At 47.0% G+C, this 27,818-nt stretch overlaps 2 long non-coding RNA genes and 1 pseudogene across 2 annotated transcripts in view; 1 reads left to right on the top strand and 2 right to left on the bottom strand.

Annotated features, from left to right (window-relative positions):
• Nucleotides 1-27,818, bottom strand: part of LOC103881973 — a 148,442-nt gene that overhangs the window by 57,226 nt on the left and 63,398 nt on the right. The window lies entirely within an intron of this gene.
• On the bottom strand, nt 229-22,203 carry LOC103881974. Its single transcript, XR_001899712.3, has 2 exons — nt 15,507-22,203; nt 229-6,979 (listed from the first exon to the last, which is right to left on the bottom strand). It is a non-coding gene; the product is annotated as an uncharacterized LOC103881974 (long non-coding RNA).
• Nucleotides 22,107-22,228, top strand: LOC116274077 (annotated as a pseudogene).

Here is a 27,818-nt window from a genome sequence, read left to right as displayed (position 1 = left end):
ATTTATTATCATTCAGGAGAGCTGAGAGAGGAAATTGGCTCTGGAAGAAACGGAACTCAGGCTCAGGAACACCTAATAGTGGATCCACCTCACAATTTCTCTTTGATCATGAAATTGACTCTCTTGAGAAGTTAGGCTATTCTCCCTGCCTCTGTGTGCCCACCTCCACACATACACACATAGTACAATTCATTCAAGGGGGAAAAGAAAAACAACAGCTGATTTTCCTCTTTTTTAAAGAATCTAGTTTATCAGTTTAACATACCACAGGAAATCCTCCCACACTTGAAGAAAACTGTTACAAAACAGAGAATGGCAATGACATAACTCATCAACAAAATGGGAAATTTGGAGGAAAGAGGTCCCCCAAAACAGTGCTAACATGAGCAGGACCTTTCAGCAGTGGTTTTCCAATTGCAGAGTATAGAATTACTTCCGAGGAATTTTGTTGAAAGGCTGATTCCTGATCTCCTCTTCTTCCTCCCTCAGAGACTCCGATTCTAGAACTGGGGCCCTGGAATTCGCATGATGAACAGCCCCCGGCGGATTCTGATGCAGGTGATCTTGCTACTTTGAGAACTCTTCATTGGAAGCTGACTCAAGCATCTGTAATGCCTTCCAGGTTCTTTCTGAACAAAGACATACAAAAGGTTCATACTCTGGGTCCTCGCTGAGAAGACTTTGGGGACTCTTAGATCACTTCAGTTCTTAATTCAAGCTCCCTCTTTCCAGAAAGTCTAAAGGCAGCCCAGGGTCCCTATGCACAACCTGAATTCCTTCACTTCTTCCTTCTAGGAAGAGAAGTAAGTAGACCAGTCCTGGGCCTGTTGTCCTCACATTCATTTCCCACCCTTCCCTAGCTCTGCTTTGTATATCAAGGAAGCTAACTCTGGGGGCTGCATCTCCCATGTTCCTGGGTGAGCTCCCTTCTAGCTGCTTTTGTTCAACTGGAGGTATTGGTGGGAAATCAGAGGCAGAACGAAGAGAGAAGCCAGAGGATTTCTCCCTGCGCATCCATCCATTCTGCAGCAACATTTTCTCCATGCTCCAGTTGCCACTGCACAGCCCACTGTGGATCCTGAATTCTAGGTGACCCTGGCCACTGGAATCTGGTGACATAACCCCACTTCCTTCCCTAGTCTCTATAGCCTAAGCGTGGCATGGTCTATCCCTTGCCTTCTTACCTCCCCCAATTCTCCATATTCAATTCCCTGTGTTGTAAATACCTGAAGGGGTATTTCTACCTAGACTCTTATTGAGACATTAAGTTTGGCAAATAGAGGTGAAGTTTCTGGTGAGGAGGGAAAGGTACCCTTTGTAGAGAACAGGGAAGAAGGAGGGAACAACTAGGGGTCCTTGCCCTGAAGAACCTTCACTGGTCAAGCTCCCATACCTCCTACCTCCAAAAAGTAGGGAAGGAATATGGATGCAGAGGAGCTAGAACCAAAGGAGAGGGGTGCTATGGTGGGCATGCATCCCCCAAATTTCACATGTTGAAACTAAATCATCAAGGTGATGCTATTAACTGATCTTATCCTTCGTGATCTAATCACTTCCTAAAGGTGGTAATACTATTTAATCACCGCCTTTAGGAAGTGATTAGGTCATGATGGATAAGATTAGTGCCTTGTGAAATAGTTGGAGAGGGCAAATCTGTTTCTTGCATCTCTTCCACCATGTGAGGACACAGCATTCTTCCTTCTGAAGGAAGCAGTACACAGGGTGCCATCTTGGAAGCAGAGAGCTATCACCAGACACCAAGCCTGTTGGTGCCTTAATTTATACTTCCAAGCCTCCAGAAGTGTGAGCAATAAATTTCTATCATTAAATTACCTATCCTATATTACTTTGTTATAGCAGCACAAACGGACTAAGACAGGGAGCAAGTACATCCTAAGCAGAACCATTACATCAATGGCTTCACTGTAGACCAGGATTTCTCAACCTCAGCATTATTAACATCTTTGCCAAATAATTCCTTGTTATGCAGAGCTGTCCTGTGCATTGTAGGATGTTGAGTAGCACGCCTGGACTCTACTCATGAGATGCTAGTACCATACTACCCTGAGCTGTAACAACCAAAAATGTCTCCAGACATTGCCAATGTCTCCTGGGGGGCAAGGTCACCCTCTCTCCCCTCAGTTGAAAACCACTGCCCTAGACCCATTTAGCTTCAGAGTTCTTGAGCCCCTAGTAATTCTTCTGCTGTGTTAGCCTTGTTGGAGTCCACAAAGTCAGCTGAGAAGAGAAATAAATAATTATTGCCACATGCTCTACAAAGAAGTTGCAGCTAGGCCAAGTGCTCAGAGCTGTCACCAGGAAGTATGGAGTCCCCCTGCATTCTCCTCATCCTCTGCCTCTCTTTCCCCATTAATCTAGGTGAAATCACATAGAAGCCTGGCTTCAGAGGTAGAAGATTCAGGGCAGAAGCAGGGAGGGTCTTTCCTTTCTATCTAAATTTCATGAGGTAGCTGGGAGTTTTGGCTATTTGTATAAGAGTCTCAAGTCGTTTAAGTGCAATCCACTGCTTGAGGCTGCAGAGTCAAATACACCTGTCGCCTATTCAAAATCTAGTTCTGCACTTGAATGTTATTGGGCAAGTTCCTTAATCCCTCTGAGCCTCAGTTTCCATATCTGTCAAGTGAGGATAATTCTTTTTTTATTGATGTTTTCTGGGTACTAGGGGAACAGTTGTAAACTGCAAAACAAAAAACAAACAAACAAAAAAACCCACAGACACTCACTAGATGAAAAGCTGGAAAACCATGACCCACAGTCAGATCAGGCTCACCTAAGGTTGCCAGATTTACCAAATAAAATATTGGATTTGGCAACCCTACATGTTGGCCACCTGCTTTCATAAATGAAGTTTTATTGGATATTGCTATACCTGTTTACTTCTATGTTGCCCACGGCTGTTCTTGGTACACAAGGCAGAGTGCAGTAGACCGTGCAGCCCTCAAGTCTCAACTCTTTAATATCTGGCCCTTTACAGGAAATATTTGCTAACCCCAGCACCACAGGGTCAGTGATGTTCATAACAGCGGTGTGATAGTGCCAGCTTTTAATGAGGCAGCGCCTCCTCTAAATGAGTAGGCAGCGTGGATATGATGGGACTCTGCACCCAGTCAGGTGTCCTCACTTCAAACCCTGGTTGTCCTGTGGAGCATTGGACAAGGCATTTAAACTTGTAACACCTCAGTTTTCTCCTCTCTAAAATGCTGCACTATTGGAGCTGTCATAGGAAGGCAGATTGCACTCGGATTGATTGGCTGTTCTGGGTTTATTTGAAAAACCCAGAGAATCCTCTCATGGGGTCCTGGGAAAAACTCATCAATTAAATGCATATCAAAGGAACACCACAGTGCTAGGAACATGGTAAATACTTATCACATCCTAGCTTACTAAAGAAGTATGATAGCTATTTCTATTACTACCATTACTTCTATTACTGCTATTATTTTACTACCTCTGCTAATCCTTCACAGCATTGTTGTGAAGCTTAAATGAGATATGAATATAAATGGTCTGGCCCTAGTAAATGCTCAATAAATGCCACTTTTGCTCCCTTCTCCTCTACCCATTTTCCTGGGTCACTGCCCATCTGTCCACAGCAGGGTCTTGCATGCCAGCCAGCCCTGGCAGCTTTGCATGAAGAGTGCAATCCGGCAGGCTCTCCCACTCAGAACATAGCTCTGGTGCCAACTCCTTGGGCCTTGTCTGCCCCAGGAGTTTCCCATTGCCTCATTCCCTGCACAACAGCACCACTTCCTTCAGTAGCCCTGTCTCCTTCCTTCACTCTCCCAATCACATCTCAGTTCCCCAACTCACACACTTACAGAAATCAGGGGAAGGGAAGAACTCGTTCCTGCATCTTGGCCCCTTTCCTGGGATCTGGCTGAGAATCTTGTGCATATGAGGTGCTGGCAGAACCCCATAGAAGATTAGTGTGCTAATGGCCTCATAAAAATGAAACATTTATGGAGAGGGCTTTATTTCACTTTACCTCAGTTCCCCTCTTTTAATGAGGCTGGCTGAACTGTGGGAAGCCTTGGGAGTCAGACAGACAACACAATTTCCAGTTCCAGACTCTGGTTGTGAGGAGTGAGAAAGAAGTTGTGTTCCCCATCAGGGGGGTTGCAGGGCAAGGGGCAGGAGCTGAGGAGTACCAGGGGACAGAGGGCTGGGGCCTCTGGGAGGACTTCATCCTTCACCAAGGACCCTTTATCTCCTCCCCAGAGTAGAAGGAGTTCTTTCAAGAGGAGAACAGCTAGAAGCATTGGCCAGTCTGCCAGGCTCATGACTCCTGTGCCCCTCACTAACAATAGGTCCTTTGACCCACAGTGGATTCATCTCAGTCAGTGACCAACATGGCCCTCACTGGCCTTGGCTTCTAATCTTCACATGATAGGAGCTCACAGCTTGGCCAGAAACACTGGACTAAGTTCTGGCAACACAAGGCTCTTGAGAGAAGCACCTTGTTGCTCCCCAGCCCCCGTCTCCTCTCTTCATCCCTTGGCCCCAGACTGCTTCCTCACCTCCTATCTGCCTCCTCTCCAAAATATAGCCTGGGTGGCTGGATCCCTGGCTTTGACATCAGGTAGATCTGGGTTCAAATCCCACCTCTGCTGTCCAACCTTGGACAAGCTCATCCTCCTCCCTGGGCGTCATTTCCTCATCTTTCAAATGGCAATGCAGCTGCTGAAGACATAGAGCAACAGCACTGAGAGACACTCACAGCAAGCATTTGATAAACACAGGCTGTTTCACAATGGCAGGATGACAGGGCTTCAGTGTTGCCTCACCTCTGGGCTGGGACACTTACCAGGAGCTTAGCCTAAGGGGCTGGATGAAGGCTTGGTAACGAGTGATGCTTGAAGGACGTAGTCTGGTTTCTCCCTACTGTATGCCCATCTTCCCTCCTCTTGCCTCTTCTTTAGAATTTAACAGCCGCAGAAACTGATTGAACACGTGCTGTATGTGAGGATCTGAGGCAGACCAAATGCCTGTCCTCCAGGCTCTCCTGTTCTTTCATCTGGCTGCTGAAATGCTGACTGGGATCAGGGATCTATCAGATGCAAAGATGGAGCTGGATGTGACGCATTCTTAAATCCTGCCGATGCTGCTGACCCTCCACTTCATGAGGCTCTGAGAAAGATGCCTTCTCAAGAACAGCAGGAAAATGTTGGCTAAAGCAGGCAGGGGCTCCACCCCTCAAAGCAAAGAATGCTGGTAAACTAGGTCATTGCACATGAAGAACTGCTTCTTCCTAAGCGACTGGACCTAACTATTGTCAGGTCTGCAGCAGGGCCCCACCCCAGAGGCCCCCAGAGGCAGAAGCCCTAAGAGGCTTCCCCATCTCTGCCTAAGGCCATCTCTGGAACAGGGAGCGAGGTGGAGTTGGTGGATCTGTGCCTCAGCTTCCTCACTGCTCAGTGCTGTGTCCTATGCGGTGTCCCAGAGGTTCCCCATGGGATTGAGCCCGTTGCTGCCAGCAGTCACCTGCTCATTAACTCACTCTGTATTGATTCCCTCCCTTCCCTCTTCACTTCCTGACTCCCTCACTCCCTCACTGTGCCTGTTAGTGAAGTGGGAGAAGTTCCCTTATCCCCCTGGCAGGGCGTGTGTGCCACAGGGCTGTGGCTCCCTTCTTCTGTGCTCCGCTGTCCAAACCCCTAGGAGGAGCATGCAGATGGGCAGGTCATGGGGAGTGTTTTTGAGCTCCAACCCAACAGCAGTGTCTAGGGTTGTTTACAGCTCCCCAAGCCCCAATGGGAGGGTGTCACAGTGCATTCTTTCAGCTTTGCCATCTGCAGGTGGCTCATGTTAATCAACTCAGTTAGACCCTCTGCCTTATCACAAGGACAGAGGGCTTTCTGTATCCCAGGTCTTGGCCAAATGTACCAGAAAAATCAGATCACATGTCGGCTTGGAGGATGGGTGCAAGGTTTTATTGAGTGGTGGGAGTAGCTCTCAGCAGATGGATGGGGAGCCAGAAAGAGGATGGAGTGGGAAGGTGGTCTCCTGGAGCTGGACCTCCCAGCAGTCAGACTTTCCTCCGACCGCCCCCAGCTGAAATCCATGTCGCCCCGCCATGGATGGCCTGCCAGCATCTGCTGGTGTCTGCCGGTGTGCTCTTCCACTCCTCTGCTCCTCTTGTCATCCAGACACTTGTGTGTGTGTCCACTTAAGGTCTCTTGGGTTTATATGGGCACAGTATTGGGGGTGTGGAAGGCCAGAGTGGTCTTGGAAAATGCAACATTTGGGCACAAAAACAGGAGTGCTTGTCCTCACTTACATCCATGGGCACAGGCCCTTGGGTGGAGCCTTCACCAGCACCCCACCCTTCTCTAACCAGCACTTTCCTGCCCCCTCCTGTATCATTAGGATCACCTCCCAAGTAAGCTACTTCTACCCAAGCCCTTGCTGCAGGTTCTGTGGTACATGCAGAGGCCACTCTTTAAAGAAGGGCCTTGTGGGGATGTGGACAGCTGCAGCCTCAACTGTGAGCTCCTTCAGAGGCAGCCTCAGCTGCAGAAGTCCTGACCCGAGGTCTTGCTTCAACCAGGCAGCTCACACCCAGTCATTGTGTAAGGCAGGGTATAAAGACCAGGCCATTTCAGCCCAGCATGGGGACAGTGACAGGCGATGCCCACTCCCTGTTCCCTGCCCCTGCTGGCTGGCTGAGCCTGGGGCTTTGTCAGGCCTGTGCTACACTCTGACTTCTCCCCTTGCCTGATCCTATTGCCTTTCCTTTCCCTTCAGAAGACTTGATCCCTAATAAACATCTTGCACCCCAAACTCCATCTCAGGGTCTGCATTTGGAGAACCCTGCCCTCAAGATTCCCTGAAGCAAACCTGCATCTCAGATCTTACCTCACAATGTGGGTGAGCAAGAGAGGAGAGCAGAAGCCAGTGCAACTCCTTAGCTGGTGAAGTGCAGCCAGAGACAGAGAGAGAGAGAGAGAGCGCCCAATTCCTAGGTGAAAGAAAGGAAGAAATGGGATTGAGGAGAGAGAAAGAGATGACTGGGCCTCTTCCCATGGAACAACACTCTGGGCCTATGGGACCACAGGAAAGAGAGAAGCAGGAGAGAGAAAACCATCAACTTGCCTAAGCTTTTGAATGCAATGACCCTGCCACCTAAGGAATGGTGGCCCATGGAAATTCTTCCCTCACAGGTCCCCAGTTCCTCTGCCTTCCTCCCTTTGTCCAGGGAATGGCGTTCCTTCAGCCTGTGAGCAGCGGTTCTGCCAAACCTCATTAACCAGGTCCAGGGAACGAAATTCCACTCTGGCCTCTGCAGTGCAACACTCGGCCAAACTCCCTCCAGAAGCAACTGCATGGCCAGCAGAGGAACCTGACTCACTGGAATTTGCTTTGTCAACAATCGTTGCGTTATGAAGAGAATGACAGGCTTAGCGGGGTAGCTGTGGGAGAGACAGAACTAGAGGGTGTCTGCCTTTGAGGGGCTCTAGAACCTAGCTGCAAACTGACACAGACCCAAAAAAACTACAGAGCAAGGCAAGAGATGCAAAGTGACATGTAAATAGTTTTTGAAAAAGAAATGCCTATGGGAAACATCTTCAGCTGGAGTAGTCAAGAAGCTTTCAGAAGGAGGAGGTATTTGAGCCAATCAACTATCAGCCCTGTAAGCCAGCGCTGTCCAATGGACACATTATGTGAACTATAATGCGAGCCACATACGTAACTTCAAATTTTTTAGTAGCCACACCAAAAATAAAAAGAAACAGGTGAAATTAGTTTTAGTCATATATTTTACCTGACCCCTGCATAGTTCAAAATAGTATTAATGCAATAATTTTTAAAAAGAATAAATTTGATATTTTATGATGTTTTTTATGCTAAGTCTTTGAAACCCAGTATGTATTTTACACTTACAGCACATCTTAGTTTAGACCAGCCATATTTCAAATGCTTAATAGTCACGTGTGCTTACTGACTACCATACTGCTCAGTGAGACTCTGTGTTCTTGTTACTGAAAGGGCTCACGGACTGGGAGTATCAGCTTATTAGAAAGGCAGAACTTCAAGCTCTGGCCCAGACCTCCTGAATCGCAATCTGCACTTTAACAAAAATCCCTGTCAATCTGTTCAAGCTGCTGGAACAAAGTACCTTACACTGGGTAATTTATTAACAACAGAAATGTGTTGCTCACAGTTCTAGAAGCTGAGATGCCCAACATCAAAGCACCAGCAATTTGGTGTCTGATGAGGACCTGGTCTCTGCTTCATAGATGGTGCTTTGTTGCTGCACCCTCACATGGTGGAAGGGGCACAGAGCACACTTGAGTCTTTTTTTTTTCTTTTTTCTTTTTTTTTTTTTTTTTTTTGAGATAGAGTCTTGCTCTGTCACCCAGGCTGGAGTGCAGTGGCGCAATCTCAGCTCACTGCAACCTCCACCTCCTGGGTTTAAGCAATTCTTGTGTCTCAGCCTCCTGAGTAGCTGGGATTACAGGCACCTACCACTGTGCCAGGCTAATTTTTGTATTTTTAATAGAAATGGGGTTTCACCACGTTGGCCAGGTGGGTCTCGAACTCCTGACCTCAAGTGATCTGCCCATCCCGGCCTCCCAAAGTGCTGGGATTCACAGGCTTGAGCCACCGTGCCTGGCACTTGAGCTTTTTTTTTTTTTTCTAATAAGAGCACCAATCCCATTCATGAGAGTGGATCCCTCATGACTCAGTCACTTCCCAAAGGCCCACCATCTTAACACTATCACATTGGGTATTAGGTTCCAAGATGTGAATTTTAGGGGGACACTAGCATTCAGACCATAGCAATCCCCAAGTGAGCTCATGCTAAAGTTTGGGAAGCATAGCTCTAAGACTTTTCTCTTCTCTCCACACAACCAGCCAGTCACCCAGTCCTGTTAAGTTCAACTTTAAAATATCTTCTGGATCCATCTCATTTGTTGTCTTGCCTCTGCCACCAACTTGATGTAAGTAACTACTTTCTCACCCTGTTATGGATCAAAGTACATCCTCCAAAAAGGTGTTGAAGTTCCAACCCCTAGGAACTGTGAATGTGCTCTTCTTTGGAGATAGGATCTTTCTTTACAGGTGATCAAGTAAAAATGAGGTCATTAGAGTGGGCCCCTAATTCAGCATGACTGTGTTCTTATATAAAGGAAAAATTTTGGACACAGAGAGACACATACAGGAAGAAATGCCACGTGAAGATGATGGCAGAGATCAGAGCGATGCAGCAGAAGCCAAAGAACACCAAAGATCGCCAGCAAGCCACTCAGAGCTGGGAGAGAGGCGTGGAACTGATTCTCCCCCACAGCCCTCAGAAGGTATCAATCCTTCAGTCACCTTGATCTCAGACTTCTAGCCTCCAGAACTGTAAGACAGTAAATTTATGCTACTCTGAGCCACCCAGTGTATGGTACTTTATTCATGGCATGGCAGTCCCAGCAGAATACTAGACACCCAAGTCTCTATAATAGCTTCCAACACCTCTTCCCTCTTCCACTAGTGCCAACCCTTACCCTAAAACACTGACCCACAAGGGTGCTCTGATCACAACCAGAGGAACCTTCTCAAAATGAAAATGGGAGCAGATCACTCTCCCCCACCGCCATGCCCTTCCATCACTCTGCATTTCATTTCTTTCTTTCTTTCTTTCTTTTTTTTTTTGTCTTTCTCTGTCACCCAGGCTAGAGTGCAGTGGTGTGATCTCGGCTCACTGCATGCTCTGTCTCTCAGGTTCACGCCATTCTCCTGCCTTAGCCTCCTAAGTAGCTGGGACTACAGGCATCCACCACCACTCCCGACTCATTTTTTGTATTTTTTTTTAGTAGAGACGGGATGGTCTTGATCTCCTGACTTCATGATCCGCCCGCCTCGGCCTCCCAAAGTGCTGAGATCACAGGAGTGAGCCACCACGCCCAGCCTTGCATTACATTTCTAACCAACTCTCAGTTTTAATACACATTCCCCCACCTCTGGTGATCTTTTCATTCCTCAACAGGCCAAGCTCTTTCCAATTCTGGGCTGTGGCATATGCTGTTCCTTTCCCAGGAACGCAGATCCCTCTACATCCCACCTTGGTTGCCTCTACTCATCTTTCAGGTGTCAATTCCTCAAGTATCCTTCGTTGGTTGCCAGCCCCCAGTATTCTCTCTCCTAACACACTCTCCTGTCGTTGATAAAGTGCCACTCAAAGTGTGGACCAGTTGCTGGGCCACCAACAGATTATTATGTGTTCATGTCAAGATGCGGAATTTGAGTACTTAGAAACTTTTGTTGCAGCTTGACATCACTGTGACATCTAAGCAAGTGATCGGGGGACTTCTCTCCTGGAACAGGATTCAGACCAGCTCAAATATTGCCCAACTCACATGGTACAAACTCCAGTTGTCCCTCAGTATCTGTGGAAGATTGGTTCCAGAACCCCCACGTATACCAAAATCCGTGCATACTTAAGTCCTACAGTCAGCCCTAAGGAATCCAAGGATATGAAAACTTTGCCCTCCATATATGTGGGTTTCACATCCTGCAAATTCTGTATTTTCAATCCATGTTTGGTTGCAAATGTGGAAACTGCCCATATAGAGGGCCAACTGTTGTTACAAAAAAAAAAAATCTGGGTGTAAGTGGACCCACATGGTTCAAACTCGTGTTGTCCATGAGTGAAATGTACACACAAATCATGCACAACAGGACCACGTATCTATCTGTGGTCAACAAGAAATGGAAAATAACAGGTCCACAGATATTAGAGAATCTCTGCTTCCTAGGAAACATCACTAGTAATTCTTTTAATTGGTAAGAGGATGTGTGTCCATTATCCACCCCTCCCACGGGGTGAGTTTCACTATGGTGGCAACTGTTCTGCTCACCACAGATCTGTCCCCAGAACGTCTCCCTGAGTCTGACACAGAGAAGTGTAATAAATCCTTGATATGTGAATGAGTGGGCTGAATCATAGAAGGTAGGAATGGGGAGGGCATCCTAGGTGGACGAAGGGCCTGAAGCCAACATTTGAAGGTGAGAAACTGTACTGGCAAACCAAACAAAGACTCTGCCTGCAATATTTTTAAAGCCCAATGACTTCACATTGAGGAATTCCTCAAATCTTAACATGGGGTCCAACAGGACAGATGGAGAATTCCAGAGGAATGGATAGATTCTTTCGATCTTGGGCTGCATTCTGTTTTCACAATTGTTTCTGGCAGAACCCTAAAGAAAAACACAAACCAGATGTACAGAGAAATATTTTCTTTGTCAAGAAAAGAAAAAGTGGCTTATCCTGCTCTCACACTGCTGCCCTCAACACAGGCCAGATCCACAACCTTTACTTTGAACGGCTTAAAGAGGCTCCAGAATTCTTCTCCAACCTCCCATGTTTGGAGTAACCAGGAGGCCAGCCCTGGAGTGGCCACTGTCCCCATGCTTGGGGCTCTCCAAGCTGCAGAAGCAGATGGAAATGTGATTTCTGCTTCTCCCTGAGGAAGGGTGAGCACTGTGGCTGCATCATGAGCCTGGGGCTTAATTGAAGTAAATAAGAAAGCTTATGCAAGCAGTTTGGGCAGGCTGCAGAGAATTGTTCATCCTTCCCTTAGATTCTTGGGAAGAGACTGTCTCCCACTAGGGTCTTGCTGGTCCCCCCTGGGGCCTTGGCTCCCTGCCCCAGTTGCTAGTGACCCTGACCCAGAAGAGCCAGCTTCTGCCAAAAACCAGAAAGCAAGCCAAGTTTGCCTTTAGCAGCCCTGACAAACCTTGAAGCAATCCCAGTGCTCAAATACCTCATGACTGATTAGATGTCCCCACATCTGAGCTGTCACTCTCCTCTCCCATCACCATCAAAATGCATCCATCTTGTAGGCCATTCCCAGCTCATGGAGGAACCTTGTCTGCAAGCATGTGATTAGGGGTGCCAATGGGAGAACATGCCTCTTCAGAGCTTCTCAAAGTGTGGGTCCTAGACAGCAGTATCAGTGTCACCTGGGAACTTGTAAGGATCAAAGTTTCTCAGGCGTAACCTCAGACCTCTTGAATCACAAGCCCAGCAGCTGTTTTAGGCAGCCCTCTGGTGATGCTGATGCACACTTAAGTTTAAGAACCACTGTGCTATTTATTACCGATCCTTAAGTTCTCCCACCCAAACCCCTAAGGGGTCAGGCTGGAGAGTTAAAGGAAGAAACTGGAGAGCACCTGTCCATCTAGGGAGGAGCTCCAGCCCTCTCCAGGCCACCGGAGTCAGGCAGAAGATGAGCCCAGTTTTACCAGATCTTTCCATTGTTCAAGAGCGGCTGTAAATGTGAATTAAAATAAAAAAGTAGAATCTTCCCATTTTTAAACATCGTCTTACTGTTTTTTGTTTTGGTTTGCTTTGGTTTTTTTAGACACAGTGCAGGCCTAGCCATCTCCATGAATGACAATTCCATCCATCCGGTTCTATGCGCCAAGAGGTATTCTTGATTCAAACTTTCTCTCACTCCTCACATCCTATCTGTCTGAACATCCTGTTGGTTTCACCTTCAAAATACATCCAGCATACATCTACTGCTCCCCACACTCATACAAGGCCCTGGGTCAAGCCGTCATCTCTTTCTTGGAAAATTGCAAAGCTTGCTGCCTGGTCTTCCAGCTCTCACCCTTGGCCATTGCACTTGCATCTCAAAGCAGCCAGAGCCATCCTTTAAAAATCTAAGTCAAGTCCTCTTGTGCCTCTACTCAAACCCCGCAATGGCTCTTACACACTGCTCATCATGAAAACCAAAGTCCTGTGAGGTTCTCTGGGACCTAGCCTCACAGTTACCTTGCTGAACATCACTTCCTCTCTCCCTTGATCACTGGGTCCAGATGCACTGAAATTCTTGCTGTTCCTCCACCAGGCAGGCACTCCTTTGCTCCCATCTCCCACCCTCGGTAGGGCTCTCATTCTGGCATTCCCCTGCCTAGAACATTTCTCCTCAGATGGCCTCATGGTGCCTAGAACATCCCTTCTCAGATGGCCTCATGGCTCCCTCCTCCAAGGATTTGTTCCAATATCTCTTTCTCCATGAAGCTCACCCTGGGAGCCCCACTTAACATCCTTTCTCTGGCACTCCCAATCTCCTTGGCCAGGGCTATTGATCTTAGCACTTAATCACAGAGCGTACTATCTACATGAATACGTACTTTCCTAACTGCCTCCATCTGCTAGAGTTGAAGCTCCACAGGGGCAGGAACTTCTGTCTGATTGACTGATGGATCCTTATCACCTAGACCAGTACGTGGCATACAGCAGGTACTCAATAATTCAACTCAGTAGGTGTTGAATGAATACATGAATGAATGCAGACTAGATATTGCCACCAAGCAAGCAGCTCTGTGTTTGTACTTCAACAGAAATTTCTGGAAGCTGTTGCTCCAAGCCCAGATCTAGACTCTACTCAGAGGAATTTGCCAGCTGACCAGAGGGAGATTGAAGGACAGGAAGTATTTCTGGGGCCCTTGAATCAAGAGCCACCTTCCTTTCCTGAATGTCACTTCAATCTTGCCCATAGTTCTAGATCACTGCTCACGCCTTTGGGGAGTTTTTCAGCCAGGAAAGCGGCTCCTTTGCAGCCTGAACAGTAACTACTCTTTAAGCCAAAGTTTCTCAAAGTATATTCTTTGCAATGCTGGTCCCAGGAGATGATCCAAGAAAAATAAGCTCTAGAAATATACACATTCTCTTTCTCCTTCTTGGAGCTCACAATACATCTTAGCATTGTAAAGGCTTCAAAAGGTCTGGTAGCAAATGCTTTATAGCTTTGTTTGTTCCCATGTTCCTCAAATTTGTTGGACCACACAACCCCTTCCCCAACAAAACACCAATTAACGCTCCAAGACACTAAGCCTCTGGCCAAACAGCATCATACTCTTCATCCTTTTGTGGGGCAAGGCTTTTCCTATCTTACTATATTCTAAGACAATGTATTCTATGCATTTTTTTCTCCAGCTGGATACACATGGTGGGCTAGATGAGATACGAGACTTCCTCATGCTCACACTTCCCTGGTAACCATGTGCTTTTCTCTCTACTGCTGTCCCCAACCTACAATGTGCTGCCATTTCTTCCTTGTCTGTATCAACCAGAGGTCTTACCATTAAAAGTGACAGAAAAACCTACTCAAGCAGACTTAAGCAAGCAAAAAGAGAATTTATGGATTCATATAGCTGAAAAATTTAAAGGTAAGTCCAGCTTCAGGCATGGCTGGATCAAGGATAAAACTGTGACATTAGGACTAATTTTTATCCATCTTCCTGCTTGGCCTTCCACTCCAGAGTCTTCTCTTATGTTGAAAATATGGCTACCAAACTGCCAACCTCACATCTTCCCAAGTTTAGTTCCAGCTGGATAGAAATAAAACATTTTCTGGCAACTCCCTCAAAAGTCTTGAGTTTTGCTCTGATTGAACCTGCTTAGGATCTATCCCCATCCTTGAACCAATCACTATGGCCAGAGGGATGGGATGCACCGATTGACTTAGGCTCAGGCCCTATATGCCACCCGTGGAGCTGGGCTTAGAGCCCTACCCAGACAAGAAGGACTGAAAATGGGTGAAGGGTGCATCTACCCTGCCACCAACCAAATTAGGCCTTAATGCTGGAAGCAGGAGGGATGGATGCTGAGAAGACAAATTTCAAATAGGCACTATACAGCCTTTACACACATGCAAACACTGCACCTCCTCCAGGAAGCAGTCCTAGATCCACCAAGCCACATCTATCTAAACATCTCTTTTTAGGAATTAACGTATATACACAAATACCTGTAGAGCATGGTGGAAAGTTTTCAGGTGCACAAGAGGAAGTGCTAGGCAGCAAGAAATATTTGAGATTTGGAGTCTGACAGACTTGAGTTCACTCTTCTGGATGCATGACCTTGAACAAGTTAAACCTCTCTCAGTTTCCTTTTTCTCATCTCCACAGATTTGAGATTTTTAATAATTCCGACTCATGGTAGAAAATGTCACCAATAAAGAAAAGTATAAAGAGTAAACTTGGCCGGGCACAGTGGCTCATGCCTGTAATCCCAGCACTTTGGGAGGCCAAGGCACTATGGTCTAGGTGGTAAAATCCCAGCATTTTGGGATCACCTGAGGTCAGGAGTTCGAGACCAGCCTGGCCAACACGGTGAAACAGTGTCTCCATCAAAACTACAAAAATTAGCCAGGTGTGGTGGTACACTCCTGTAGTCCCAGCTACTCGGGAACTGAGGCAGGAGAATTGCTTGAACCCAGGAGGCAGAGGTTGCAGTGAGCCAGTTCTCACCACTGCACTCCAACTCCAGCCTGGGCGAGAGAGCAAGACTCCATCTCAAAAAAAAAAAAAAAAAAAAAAAAAAAAAAAAAGAGTAAACTCAAGTCAGCCATTACCCCAGCTCTTCGTGCCTGGATCTTGTCCACTCCCTGCCTCCAGCCCCACACAGCAGGGTCATGTCTCTCCCAAACCTCTCCAGGAACAACTGCTCCCTGGCAGCCTGGGGAAGCATCTTGCTCTCTCACCACTCCATCAGCAAGGAGGCGCTTCTTGCAGTCTAGCCTGCACTCTCAGCTGGTACAGTAGAAGTCAGCTCCTGTGTTCTCAGCCTGCACATCCCCCACCAAGATGGGAGACCAGAAACAGAGTATTTCTTCTGGCAGCTGCCAGTACTCACATGAACAAGACAAACTCTGGGAATAAAACAAAAGTAAATACCAGTATTCAGCTCCATCCCATACAAAAACCCTACTGACTCACAATTAAAATGGGAGAAAGGATGTCCAGGCACCAAGGATGTGTCTTTTTTTTTTTTTTCCTTTAGGAGGCAACCAATCAAACGGAGAAGAGAGCAGCAAAGACCATGCTCCTTGTGGCAGAGATAAACAATGGAGATGGGGAGGAGACACAAAAAAGGTGGAGGGAAATGTTAAGGGAAGCAGGGACCGATTTTGTCAACGACAGGGCTCCTATTTTATGGGAAGGATAAGCAGTCTAGGAGACAGATCAGAAGCGGTCCAGAGGGAGGCTCAGAGCATCAAGGAAAGAAGACAAACTCTGGAATTCTCCTCATGAGGGCTTAGATATACATTCATTCATTCATTCATTCCCTGGTCAACAAATTTGTATTCAGCACATGACACGTGCTGAATGTGTCAGGCATGGGTGGACATAAAATGCTGAGGCCCTGCCCTCATTGAGCTTAATCCAAAGGGATAGACAGGCCATGGGCAAAGCCCTCAAATAAAGACACAGCCACAAACTGTAATAAATGCCACAAAGGACACTAACCCGGAACACTAAGAAAGAGTATCAGGTGAACCATTCTCTCTCAGGGTGGTCAGAGAAGGCCCCTCTGATAAGGCAGTTCTTAACCCAAGTCCAGAGAATGAAGAGGAGGCCCCTGAGTCTGTCAAAGCAGGAAGGACCCATGTTCAAGGATGGAAGAAGCCACTGGGACTGGAGCTTTGTGTGTGATTAAAGGAAAAGAGCAAGGTGGGCTGGGAAGAGGAGGGAGGGTCCAGATTACACAGGGACACCTGGGTGCTCATAGAACTTAGATTTCAGCCAAAGGACAGAGCCTTTTTTCTAAACCACCCCCCACCAGTAGGGTCCTATTCGTGGCACCTGCATTCATTTGAAACAAAGAAATGCATACGTGAGGTCTCATTTGTTTGGGTAACAGACAGTGCTCATCAGGAGAACAGAGGCCTTTACAGTAACTCCCCCAGCACACCCAGCCCACAAACCAGGAACTCCTGACCTGGAACATAGTACAAAACAACCAAGAGACCTCAAATAATCTACGCAAGGGGAGAAACGAGGGGACAGAGACAAAACAGTGTCAAAAGCCAGCTTTCACGGAAGCCACTGAACAGCCTTCTCCCACATCCAGGTCCTCACCTGGCCTAGGAGGAAGCCCCACCCTCAAGAAGCCTGAAGCTTTGTTACTCACAGCGTGTCCTGGAAGCACCACCAGGAAGCTCAGCAGAAATGTGGATTGTAGGAGTTTTCTCATTGTTGCTGTCACAAATTACCACCAACTTAGTGGCTCCAAACGACATGAATGTGTTCTTTTAAAGTTCTGTAGTTCAGAAGGCTGAAATGGGTCTCGGCAAAAATCAAGGTGTTGGCAGGATCTCAAATTCACAATCCTGGAGGCTCTGGGGGAGAATCCACCTCCTCGCTCTCCCCGGCGCCTAGAGGCTGCCTGCATCCCTTGGCTCGTGACTTCCTTCCTCCACTTTCAAGGCCAGCAAGAGCAGGTTGAGTCCTTCTCACTCTGACCTCTCTTCCTGCCTCCCTCTCCTCCATGTAAGCACCCAGTGATTCCACCGGGCCCACCTGCATAATCCAGGATAATCTCCCCATCTCAAAGTCAGCCACTCAGCTACCTCAATTCCATCTGCAACCTTAACTTCCCTTTACCGTGTAAGCTAGCATATTCACAGGTCCTGGGGATTAGGAAGTGAAATCTTTGAGGGGCTGTTATTCTGCCCACCACATAAGACACAAGGGCCCCACCTGCACCGACTGAATCATCTGCTTTGGAATGAGATGTACAGGGGGCTCAGATGCACATTCAAGTTTGAGAAGCCCTGGCCTCCTGGCCTATCCAGGACCGACATCTCCTGGGCTGTACCCAGCACTGCCAGACTGGTGTGTTCAATTAGGCCTCAGAAACCCCTCCCTGAAGTCTGATTGTCTCTGCCGGGTTGCCACAGCTGCAAGCATTTCCTCTCTCTCCACATGCACTCCCATCCTTCATGGAGAAGGGGGTCTTTTGTCCGGAAGCCTGGACTTGGAGGCAGCCTCTTGTAGGGGGTCTGAGGTTTCTGAAATGTTTCCTTGGGGGAGGAAATGGGATTCGCATCTAGATATGGGACTTGAACACATCAGGGCAGAAGAGCAGTTTGCTCGTCCCCCATGGCAGGTCTGAGGATGGCTGGTTTTGGGAAAACGTCAGCAAAGCTCGGCAACAACTGTGATTCCCTACAACTCACTGCAACAAAGACTTCCAGATCTGGCGGGAGGGGCTCTGGACATTTTACAGATGAGGAAACTGAGGTTCAGAGAGGATGTGACTTGCTCAAGGTCACACAGGAGTGGAGAAGTTAGAAAAACAGGGAGCTGGGCCAGCGGGGCCATGCTGCACACCCCTGCTTCTAACTATCACTTGGGGGGTATTTCTCAACTGAGGGTCACCCCCTACAGGAAGGAGAGAGCAGGGATTAGGATCGCCAGACCTCTGGCTCCATGTGCTCTGAGGGAAAACGATCACAGCAAATGCCTGGACTCAGCCTGATCCGGTCAGCTCCTCCGGTTCCTCCAGACCAGAGCCGCCAGCCAAACCTGGAATTTTCCAAGCAACCAGTTCAGTCATGGAAGCCCTCCAGGTGTCACCATCTGGGTCCAGAGACTCCAGGGCCGCAGTGGGAGGAAGAAGCATGTGCACTCACTGGGAACGCTGACCCAGAGCATTTCCTCCCTGTGGCAGACTCATCCCAGCCCAGCACGAGTTCAGAACCAGCAGCCAGTTCCTGGCACACTGCTGGAGCCCCAGACAGGTGCCAGGAATGACACTTCTTGGAGGTGTCCACTTCCAGGCAAAGCGCTTCTCTTGCCCGTCCCAGAGCCACTTCCCCTCAGCCCCCCTGAGGAGCTGACATTTGGAAGCATCCCTCCACACCCTAGCAATGCTCAACCTCCTTTCGCTGCTGAGAAACATCTGGCTGGCTTGGCACCTAAGCTGGGTAAAAATAGCATGCCATCTTGTGAGCAGGCACCATGCCATCACAGCAGATGGAGACCTGCACTGCCAGCCAAGAGACTGCCGAATGGCAACAGACGCATTTGCAAGGGGCAGGATTCGCAGCTGGAAGGGTCAGAGGGCGGAAGTCAGGACCCTAGTGAGAGAGGCAGGAGGTGAAACAAGAGGGCCAGAGATTGGGGCAGGTCCCTCTGCCCTTCACAGGTGGAACCGGGCAGGGATGCTAGAAGGCTGCAGAGCACACCAGTGACGTCCTGGTTTTGAGGCCAGATGAACACACATTTAAATCTTACCTCTACCTTTACCAGCTGTGTGACCCTGGGCCGCCTGTTTAACCTCTCTGAGCCTCAGTGTAAAATGTACCCCGTAGGGTTCTGAGAAGGATAGTCCATCATTATTTCTTTCAATATGCGTTTTAGTGAGTGTCTCCCATGTGCCAGGCAGGCGCTGTGTTAGGTGTGGGATGTGGTGGTGAGCACGGGCCACCGAGTTTTCTTCCAGTGTGGGAGACAGACATGAATCAAAAAACGACACAAATAAAAGTAAAATGTCAACAGAGATAGACAGGTACCACAAACAGAAGGTTCGTGGTGCAATCAGAGCACATAATAAGGGGATGGGGGCAGCAGGGGTGAAACGAGTCAAGGAAGATATCCCCCAAGGAAGGGACAATTAAGATCCGAAGGATGAGTAGGGAATTATGTAGGGGAAAATGAGAGAAGGTATGTTAAGTCCTTAGCACAGTGCCTGGGATCTGATAAGTGTTGGTAAGTGGAATAGATCATTTATGAACACTTATTGAAAATAAAATCATAACCATAGCAATCTCTTCCACTGAGGGGTTACAGTGCAAGTCTTGGGCCTTTGGGACTGTGAACAGTCATGTCACAAGAGAGTCTGACCTGTGTCAACTGGCAAGGGAGCCAGAGGCAAATGGATGTTAAAAATAAAAACTCATAAAAATATCTCAAGCCTCTAGTGAGGCCCGTTTGCAGGCCTCAGATACTGCAATTCAAGCAACAAACCTCCTGAGACTCCTCTCCTGTGAGCTTTGGACAGGTTGGCCAAGGCCCAGCCAGGTTCGCTGGCAAGCTTTCTCCCCCTTTCTACAGGCAGCCTGCACAAAAGCCAGGACCTCGCCTGCTCAAGCCTCCATTGCCCTGGCCCGAGCACGGCACAGGCTCCCTTTCTGTCCCCGCTGACTGCAAGTCCTTGGCTGCAGCACACTAAACCTCACCCTTGGGGCAGAGCCAGCTTGTAGGGTAAGCAGGAGGCAGATTTCCCCCTAGGAATACAGACTGCCTTTGGATGAATGTACAGACTCGAAGGGAGAGATGCTGGGAAGCAGGGTGAGATCCCTGATGAAATGTCGGTCCCCAAACTCTGAGAGATGCCATGCTGTGTGTGGAGTCAAAGGTGACCCCTTCCTCACTAGCTGGAATGCCCGCCAGCCAACAGGCAAACTGTGCAGAAGCCCCCTGCGACCTGACTATCAGGCACATCATGTGCCTGTGTCCCTCAAAGAGGGATAAGGCAGAGGAAAGTAGCCAAGGGGTTGCTGCACTGAACACCCCTGGTGCCCTGCCCTCCACCCTCCCCACCCACGCTTTGCCTCCAGCCGGTGCTGCAGCCATCACGTGTGTCCACATCTCTCACTTTTCACCCTGCGGATTCCCGGCTGCCATTCCATGCAGGAGCGCACTCTGCTGTTCTGCTGCCTACCCAAACCCAACACACCATGGGCAATCTTTGACCCATGGAGGGCAGGAGCCACTATACAATTCCTTCCCTCTCTGTTCTTCAGCTAGACAATTCTTAGGACTCTTCTACGTGGCTTCTCAGAGGGTCCTGGCGGCCCTAAGCTCCATGGTCCACAGTGATGATGGGCTCAATAACGTATCCTGCATTGCTTTCTTTCCTGCCCTGTCCCCACTCTGTGGGGACAACATAAACTACCTGCATGCAAGCCTTTGTTCTGTAGCTCTGCTTTCTTGGGGGAACCCAAGCCAAGACAGTGGTCTTCCTGCTCTCTCCCTACCAGCTGTCAGGAGAAGTGGGGCTTACAGTGGCACGTGGGGCAGTTCTGTGGTCAAGAAGCCAGAGAGTTCCTGTCCCCTCCTCTCCTGGCTGGAGGCTGAACGGCTGAATGGGATGAATTTCTCTAGTTGTCATGTGGGAAGGGCCCTTAGCCTGATGCCTTCCAAATGAATGTACAATAGAACTCTTCTGCCAATAAAATCATATGCAGAGAGTGAATATTTGTTATTTGGGACTGTTGATCATCTACTCCTTTTTCCTAGAGAACCTGGTTTACTTCTTAGAAAAACACCTCATGTCTCTGTGTGAGGTCTTGGTTGGAAAGATTTTTGGGTGACCACTGCCCACTTTGAAAGTCCAAGAGGTAATGGCTTCTCTTCCTGCCCCAGAGGCAGGCTCAGCCCACTGAAAGCCTTCTCCCTAGATTCAGTCTTAACAAGAAAGCCAAGACTAATGGCCTGGCTGGAAGACAGCCTGCATGATGGCAGCATGCCCACCTGCTGGGGTTCCCAATCCAGCCTTTCAGAACTTTCTTGGCATTGTTTCCTCCAACCCCAAGCCTGGTCCTCCAGCATCTTATTGAATCTTTGAATAACTCTCTCTACCTCTACTGTCCTTTTAATTAGTTTCCTTTCTCTGGCTAGGGAAGTCTGATTCTATAGTTTGCAACCAATAATGCTTGCTGATACTCACAGAACCCTAATATTTAAAATGGATAAAAATAGAGATACTCTGTTGAAATGGGGAAGAGTGGGCAGGAGCTCCTCCCTTGAATCATACCCCTAACCATAGCCTCCCTGTTATCTCCAGAGTGCCACCAAGGCCTCAAAGAGCTGAGTGTGAAACCCTTGGTCTCATCCCACCCTCTTTGTAGAAGTGAAGAAAGCTAAGCAAGAGAAGTCTGCTGATTCGCCAAGATCTCAGCACTGCTTAGTGATGGTCTTCTATTCCCAGAGCAACGGCCTTTCTACCACACCACGGTAGCTGCCTCACCAGAATATGGGAGACAAGGAGACACCACAGTGAAACTCAGGGGCCATGCAGAGATCAAGGACATAAAGTGGTCTCTCCTGTACTTCTCCCAGGTCACAATAAACAGCAGCAGCAGGACAGACAGCCGTGGAGGGCTCCTTCACGGCATCAGACCCATTCCTCATCTCTGGTCTTCCAGTCCGCTGGCCTATGTAGGCACACTGGTACCATGACACCTTCAGGTCATAGTGACAGATACACATCTCAAAGTACTCTGCCAGCATTTCCCAAGGCATAGCTCCCAGCATCCTACACCGACAAGATGTTCTGTAAAAAAATGAGTCCCATTGCTTCACAGCCTTTTGGCTAAGATCAAGTGTAATATCTGCTCTTATCAATGTGGCCAACAAGCATATGAGAAAAAGCTCAATATCATTGATCATTAAAGAAATGCAAATCAAAACCATAATGAGGTACCACCTCACACCAGTCAGAATGGTTACTTTTAAAAAGTCAAAAATAACAGATACCGGTGAGGTTGTGGAGAAAAGGGAATGCTTATATACAGCTGGTGGGAGTGTCAATTAGTTCAACCATTGTAGGAAGTAGTGTGGCGATTCCACGAAGACCTAAAAACAGGACTACCATTCAACGCAGCAATCCTACTGCTGGGTATATACCCAAAGGAATATAAATCATTCCATCATAAAGATATGTGCATGCATATGTTCATGGCAGTACTCGTCACAGTAGAAAAGACATGGAATCAACCTAAATACCCATCAATGATAGATTGGATAAAGAGAATGTGATATATATACACTATGGGATACAATGCAACCATAAAAAGGAATGAAATCATGTATTTTGCAGGGACATGGATGGAGCTGGAAGTCATTATCCTTAGCAATACTAATGCAGGAACAGAAAACCAAATACTGCATGTTCTCACTTATAAGTGGGAGCAAAATGATGAGAATCTATGAGCACAAAGAGGGGAACAACAGACTCTGGGGCCTACTTGAGGGTGGAAGGTGGGAGGAAGGAGAGAATCAGAAAAAATAACTATTGGCTTAGTACCTGGGTGATGAAATAATCTGTACATCAAACCCCTGTGACATGAGTTTACCTGTATCACAAACCTGTGCATGTATACCTTAGCCTAAAATAAAACTTTTAAAAACAATGAGTCACTTAATAAAATCTCTAATTTCCTAGATCCTAGGATGCACTTTCTTGCTTTTTCATGTATTAATAGTAAGTGCAAGGTTGTGTCATGAAGTGAATAACAAGTCCCCTGAAATCTGACTACCTTGGTTTGATGATCAGCTCTGCCACTTACTAGCCATCTGATCTTGGGCAAGGTACTTAACCATTCTGGTCCTCAACTTTCCATCTATAAACTAGAAATGAAAGAAAAGATCCAACTGTGTTAGTTCAAGACGAGATTAGACGTGCAAGACATTTGTTTGGGGAAATACCTGTGAAAGAGTATGGGGAGAAGTCAGAGGAGGCTGGAAAAGTTGTGAAACCTCAATGTAGACCTAATTCCTACAAAAAAAAAAAAAAAGAAAGGGAAGGAAGAAGATTGGGTAGAAATAGCCTTCCATTGCAGTGCAGTTCTAGGAAGTTTTGGCAAAGTTTTGAGGAATTTTTGAGTCAAAGTCAACCATCAAAGGAGCCCTGCATCTCCCTGGAAGGGACCTACATCAGTATCCCTGACATGCTCAGTCATTGGCTGAGAGCAGCCTGTGAAAGCAAGGCCCCTGCCCAATGTGGAGGTGGATTTAGAATGCAGCAACCAGGGCCCTTGGTCAATTATGCTCTTGCAGTAAGAGATCTGAGAAGTGCATTCTCAGGCCCCACATCCACCTCAAAAGACAGGATTAAGTGAGTCATTTTATTTAAAAGCTCTTAAAGTAGTGTCTGGCACATAGTAAGTATTCTGCATATGGTGCCTTAAAACAAACAAACAAAGTTATGAAATCAAGTTGCTTCTTAAAATCAATTTGCACACCTGATGTGATAGTGTTTCCTTTTGGTTTGAACCCTGGAAGGCTATTACTAAACTCTGGATACATCTTACAGTCAGCACATCTTGGAATTGAGGTAATAAATTTGGAAAACTTTGCAAAAGATATTTCTCTCTTGGAGATTTGTATTAGCAGACTAAAGATCCTGAGAAGTCCCCCAGTAGATAGACCTATGGACTTTGCTCAACTCCCTGTTTCCCGAACTTCTTTGGCCACAGACCTCTGGTTTGCATAACACTTCCGATAGATTTCTTTTCTTTTTAGTTAAAGAAGTTGGTTTCTGTTGCTTGCACCGAAATCCCAGCTGATACACATATGCAATCTCAGTATATAAAAGAGGCAAAAGTGCAATTGCTCTGGTTGATGAGAAGGAGGAGAACAGAACTGGAATTCCATGGAACACATTTTGCCAAATGCCTGGCTTTGCAAAGGTTGGCTGCTGCTATTTCAGATGATTCTCAGGTATTAGGTTCAGAGTAAATGGAGCACAGGAAACAAAGGAAGGATGGGAGATGGGAAAGGAAGAAGAAATGTCTCCTGATCCACCCAGGTCACCCTACCCACCTTGCAGCTTTTTCCACAAGGTGCCTGGAGTATACAACTGAAAAAGTCCTCACCTAACCCAACCCCGTCACCGAGGTCAGCCTTACCAACGTCATCCCATAAGCAGAGCAGCTTCTCCTTCCAGTCCCCGAAGAGACATGAATACCATAGAATAAGAAAAGGCAGAAGATAAACATCTCCCCACTGTAACCAGTGGCTGAGGGCCATGAACAAATACAGCAGGAACTTTTCCCTCCATTCCACATTTATTATGTGGATTAATGCCCGCTCCATGCCAGGCACAGTGCTTAGAGGTCGGGATTCAGGGATGCAAAGGTAGACTTTAGCGTTGGGTCTGACATCTTTTATGCACCATTTCACACTCTTACAGCCCACCTTTTTGTTCCCTCCAGAGCTGTGGCAACCCAACGGTGCTTCACTTGTTTGGGGAAAAATATTTAAGTCTTCTGTGTCTTGAGCAGAGCATGCTGAGGTGCATTCTCTACTGCTCAGAGGGACCCAGGCCCACATTGGTATCGCATTCATTAATGCACCTAAATTGGACTGCAATCCCTGTTGCCCTCTCCCCCAGCCCCCAACACCCTTTCCCAAAAATTACTTCTTCAAAATAAATTATCTGCATACAAACCCTTGTCTTATCCTCTGCTTTTCAAGGAAACACAAGGTAGGACTTTAAAAAAAAAAAAAAAAACTCTTGTTTTGCATTAGTAGCAATTACAATGGCACATACTTCTATTAATGCAGTAACTGGAAATGAAACATGAGTCTAATGTCATTTTCATTTTAGAGAAGAGAAAAACTGTAGCACAGAGAGGTCACTTGCCCTGCTAAATGTCACACAGCTAGGATAAAGCAAGAACCAGGGTTCCCACATCTCCTCCAGAGCTGCTGTTACTAGATGAGTCAATTCAGGGACTGAGAGTCTCAACACAGCCTCACAAATGAACGTTTGGAGTTCCTTTGGCTGGATTTTGAAGGATGCTTATTAATTAGCTAGATGAAGAATGGAAAAAAGAGAGGGTTGGAATAGGAATTCTGCCTGAGGGAATAGCAGAAGCAGAGGCGTCCAGTGAAAACTATTCAACAGGGTTTCTTCTGGAAACTAGTGAGCAGGGGCTTGCAGCGCCACAGGTCTGAGAAGACATAAGGGGCATGGTAAGAAATAAAGAAGAAATAAAGCAAAACATCATACAGGGCCATGTGGACTAAGCAGTTTGTTGACTTGTGGACACTAGGAATCATGGGGTGGAACAGTGGGAAGAGTGGGTGTATTAGTCTGTTCTCACGTTGCTAATGACGATACCGGAGACTGGGTAATTTATGAAGGAAAGAGATTTAATTGACTCACAGTTCCACATGGCTGGGGAGGCCTCACAATCATCGCGGAAAGCAAACAAGGAGCAAAGTCATATCTTACATGGTGGCGGGCAAGAGAGGTTGTGTAGGGGAACTCCCCCTTATAAAACCATCAGATCTCATGTGACTCACTAACATGAGAACAGCTAAGAAAGACCCCCACTGTGATTCAATTACCTCTCACCAGGTCCCTCCCATGACACATAGGGATTACAGGAGCTACAATTCAAGATGAGACTTGGGTGGGAACACAGCCAAACCATATGAGTGGGTAAGGCACACAGGGATAACTTCAGATTTGTGGATTTTGCCCTCAGTCAACTGGCCCGTATACAGAGCCTCACCATCACACGACCAAGGTCAAACTGTTTCCCCAAGGGAAACAGTTTTTGTTTTAGTTTTTGTTTTAAAAAAAGATAGTTCTTGTTCTCTTGGGAAGAGATGCATCTTGAATCTCTAACAAATAACTATTTAAGATCAGTGAGGGGCTAGAAAGGAAAGTGGTGCCCATAGATGGACTCAGAACCAGCAGTCTACCAACAAGCCTCCTCCCCAGCAGTCTCTTCAAGCTGTGGCCATTTCTGTGAAGGAGGCTGAAGAGTAGCTCTTCACTCCACAGAATTAATTACTGAGGACCACAGGCCTTGTCTACACTTGGCGTAAAGAACAGTTTTTAACAAGTGATTGATCTCACACACACACACACTTGCAGCAATCAGTCTCTCAACAGGCAGTCTCCTCCTTTGCTGGTGAGAACATAAACTAGTGTGGGCTCTCTGGAGAGAGATTTGGCAGAATGGATGGAGAACCTTAACAGAGCTCGTACCTTTTGCTGCTACAGTTTCCCTTCTAGGAATTCATGCACAAGAATGCTCATTCTAGCCTCATTCGTATTAGGAGAAAATTAAAATCAACCTCGATGTCCAGCCATCAGGACTGAATAAATTATAGCATGTCCATTCAATGGAAACGAATGCAGCCATTAAGCAAACATAAGGTATGTGGTAGACTGCAAAAATAGCCACAATTATTCCCCTCCCCTTATCCATGCCCCTTGTAATGTGACTTGCCACGATTCCCAAAAAGAGGTAGAGTCTATTTTGCATCTCCTGGCCATGTGAGTCACTTTGGTCAACAGAATATAGAGAAATTGACAGTGCTCCTGTCCTCAGACCTCAAGAAGCCATGAGCACTCCTGCACTCTCTCCGTCTCTCTCTTCCCCCTCCCCACCCTCCTAGCCTTCTTGCTCTCGCTCTTGTTCCAGCTCTCAAAATCTTGACACTGACGTGTGCACAAGCCCAGGCTAGCCCACTGGAGGATGAGAGACCCCATGGAGGAGAGCTTAGCAGTCTCAGCTGAGGCCATCTTCGATCTGACTCTAACCAGCTAACCCTCAAATACATAAGGGAGTCACCAAGTTCAGCAGAGCCACCCACCTGCCACACTTGATTATAGACACACCAGTGAGCTCAGTCAAGATCAAAATAGCCCTCCAGCTGACCAGAGGTCTCATAAGCAATAGTAAATTCTAAATTTTTTAAAATCAGCAGTTCTCAAAGCATGGTGTGGGGTCTGGGAACTCCTGGGGAGTCCCTAAGGCCCTAGTAGAGGGTGTGCAAAGTCCAAACTCTTTTGGTAATACTACTAGCATGCTGTTTGCCTTGTTCACTCTCATGAGTGTACAGTGGACTTTCCCATAGGTTATATGATGTGTAATACCATTATTGCTTTGAAAGTTAATAGAATACATGTGTGTGCATTCTTCATTTTAAAATTGTCTCAGCTTTAATTTCCTATACAGTAAATATTGATAGATATAGCTGACCTAACAAAAGCTCTTTGAGGTCCTTAATGACTGTATAAGTGTAAAAGAGTCCTGAGACCAAAAATTTCTGAGAACCACTGTAAAACCATTGAGTTTGGGGGTAAATTGTATAAGACTTTTATACAAATATAAGCATGTAATCAAAATGTTAAGAGTGATCATCTCTGGATGATGGGATTATGGGAAATGTGTATAGGGATTTTTCCCTTTTTTATACTTTATCTGTATTTTCTAAATTTTTATAAGAAATGTTTTGCTTATATGAGAAATACAGCTTTA

Source organism: Papio anubis, chromosome 2 (genome assembly GCF_008728515.1).
Source record: "Papio anubis isolate 15944 chromosome 2, Panubis1.0, whole genome shotgun sequence".
In the NCBI taxonomy this organism is placed as follows: domain Eukaryota; kingdom Metazoa; phylum Chordata; class Mammalia; order Primates; family Cercopithecidae; genus Papio; species Papio anubis.
Note: the sequence above shows the minus strand (reverse complement) of the source record. Positions and strands in the feature narration are given on the sequence as shown.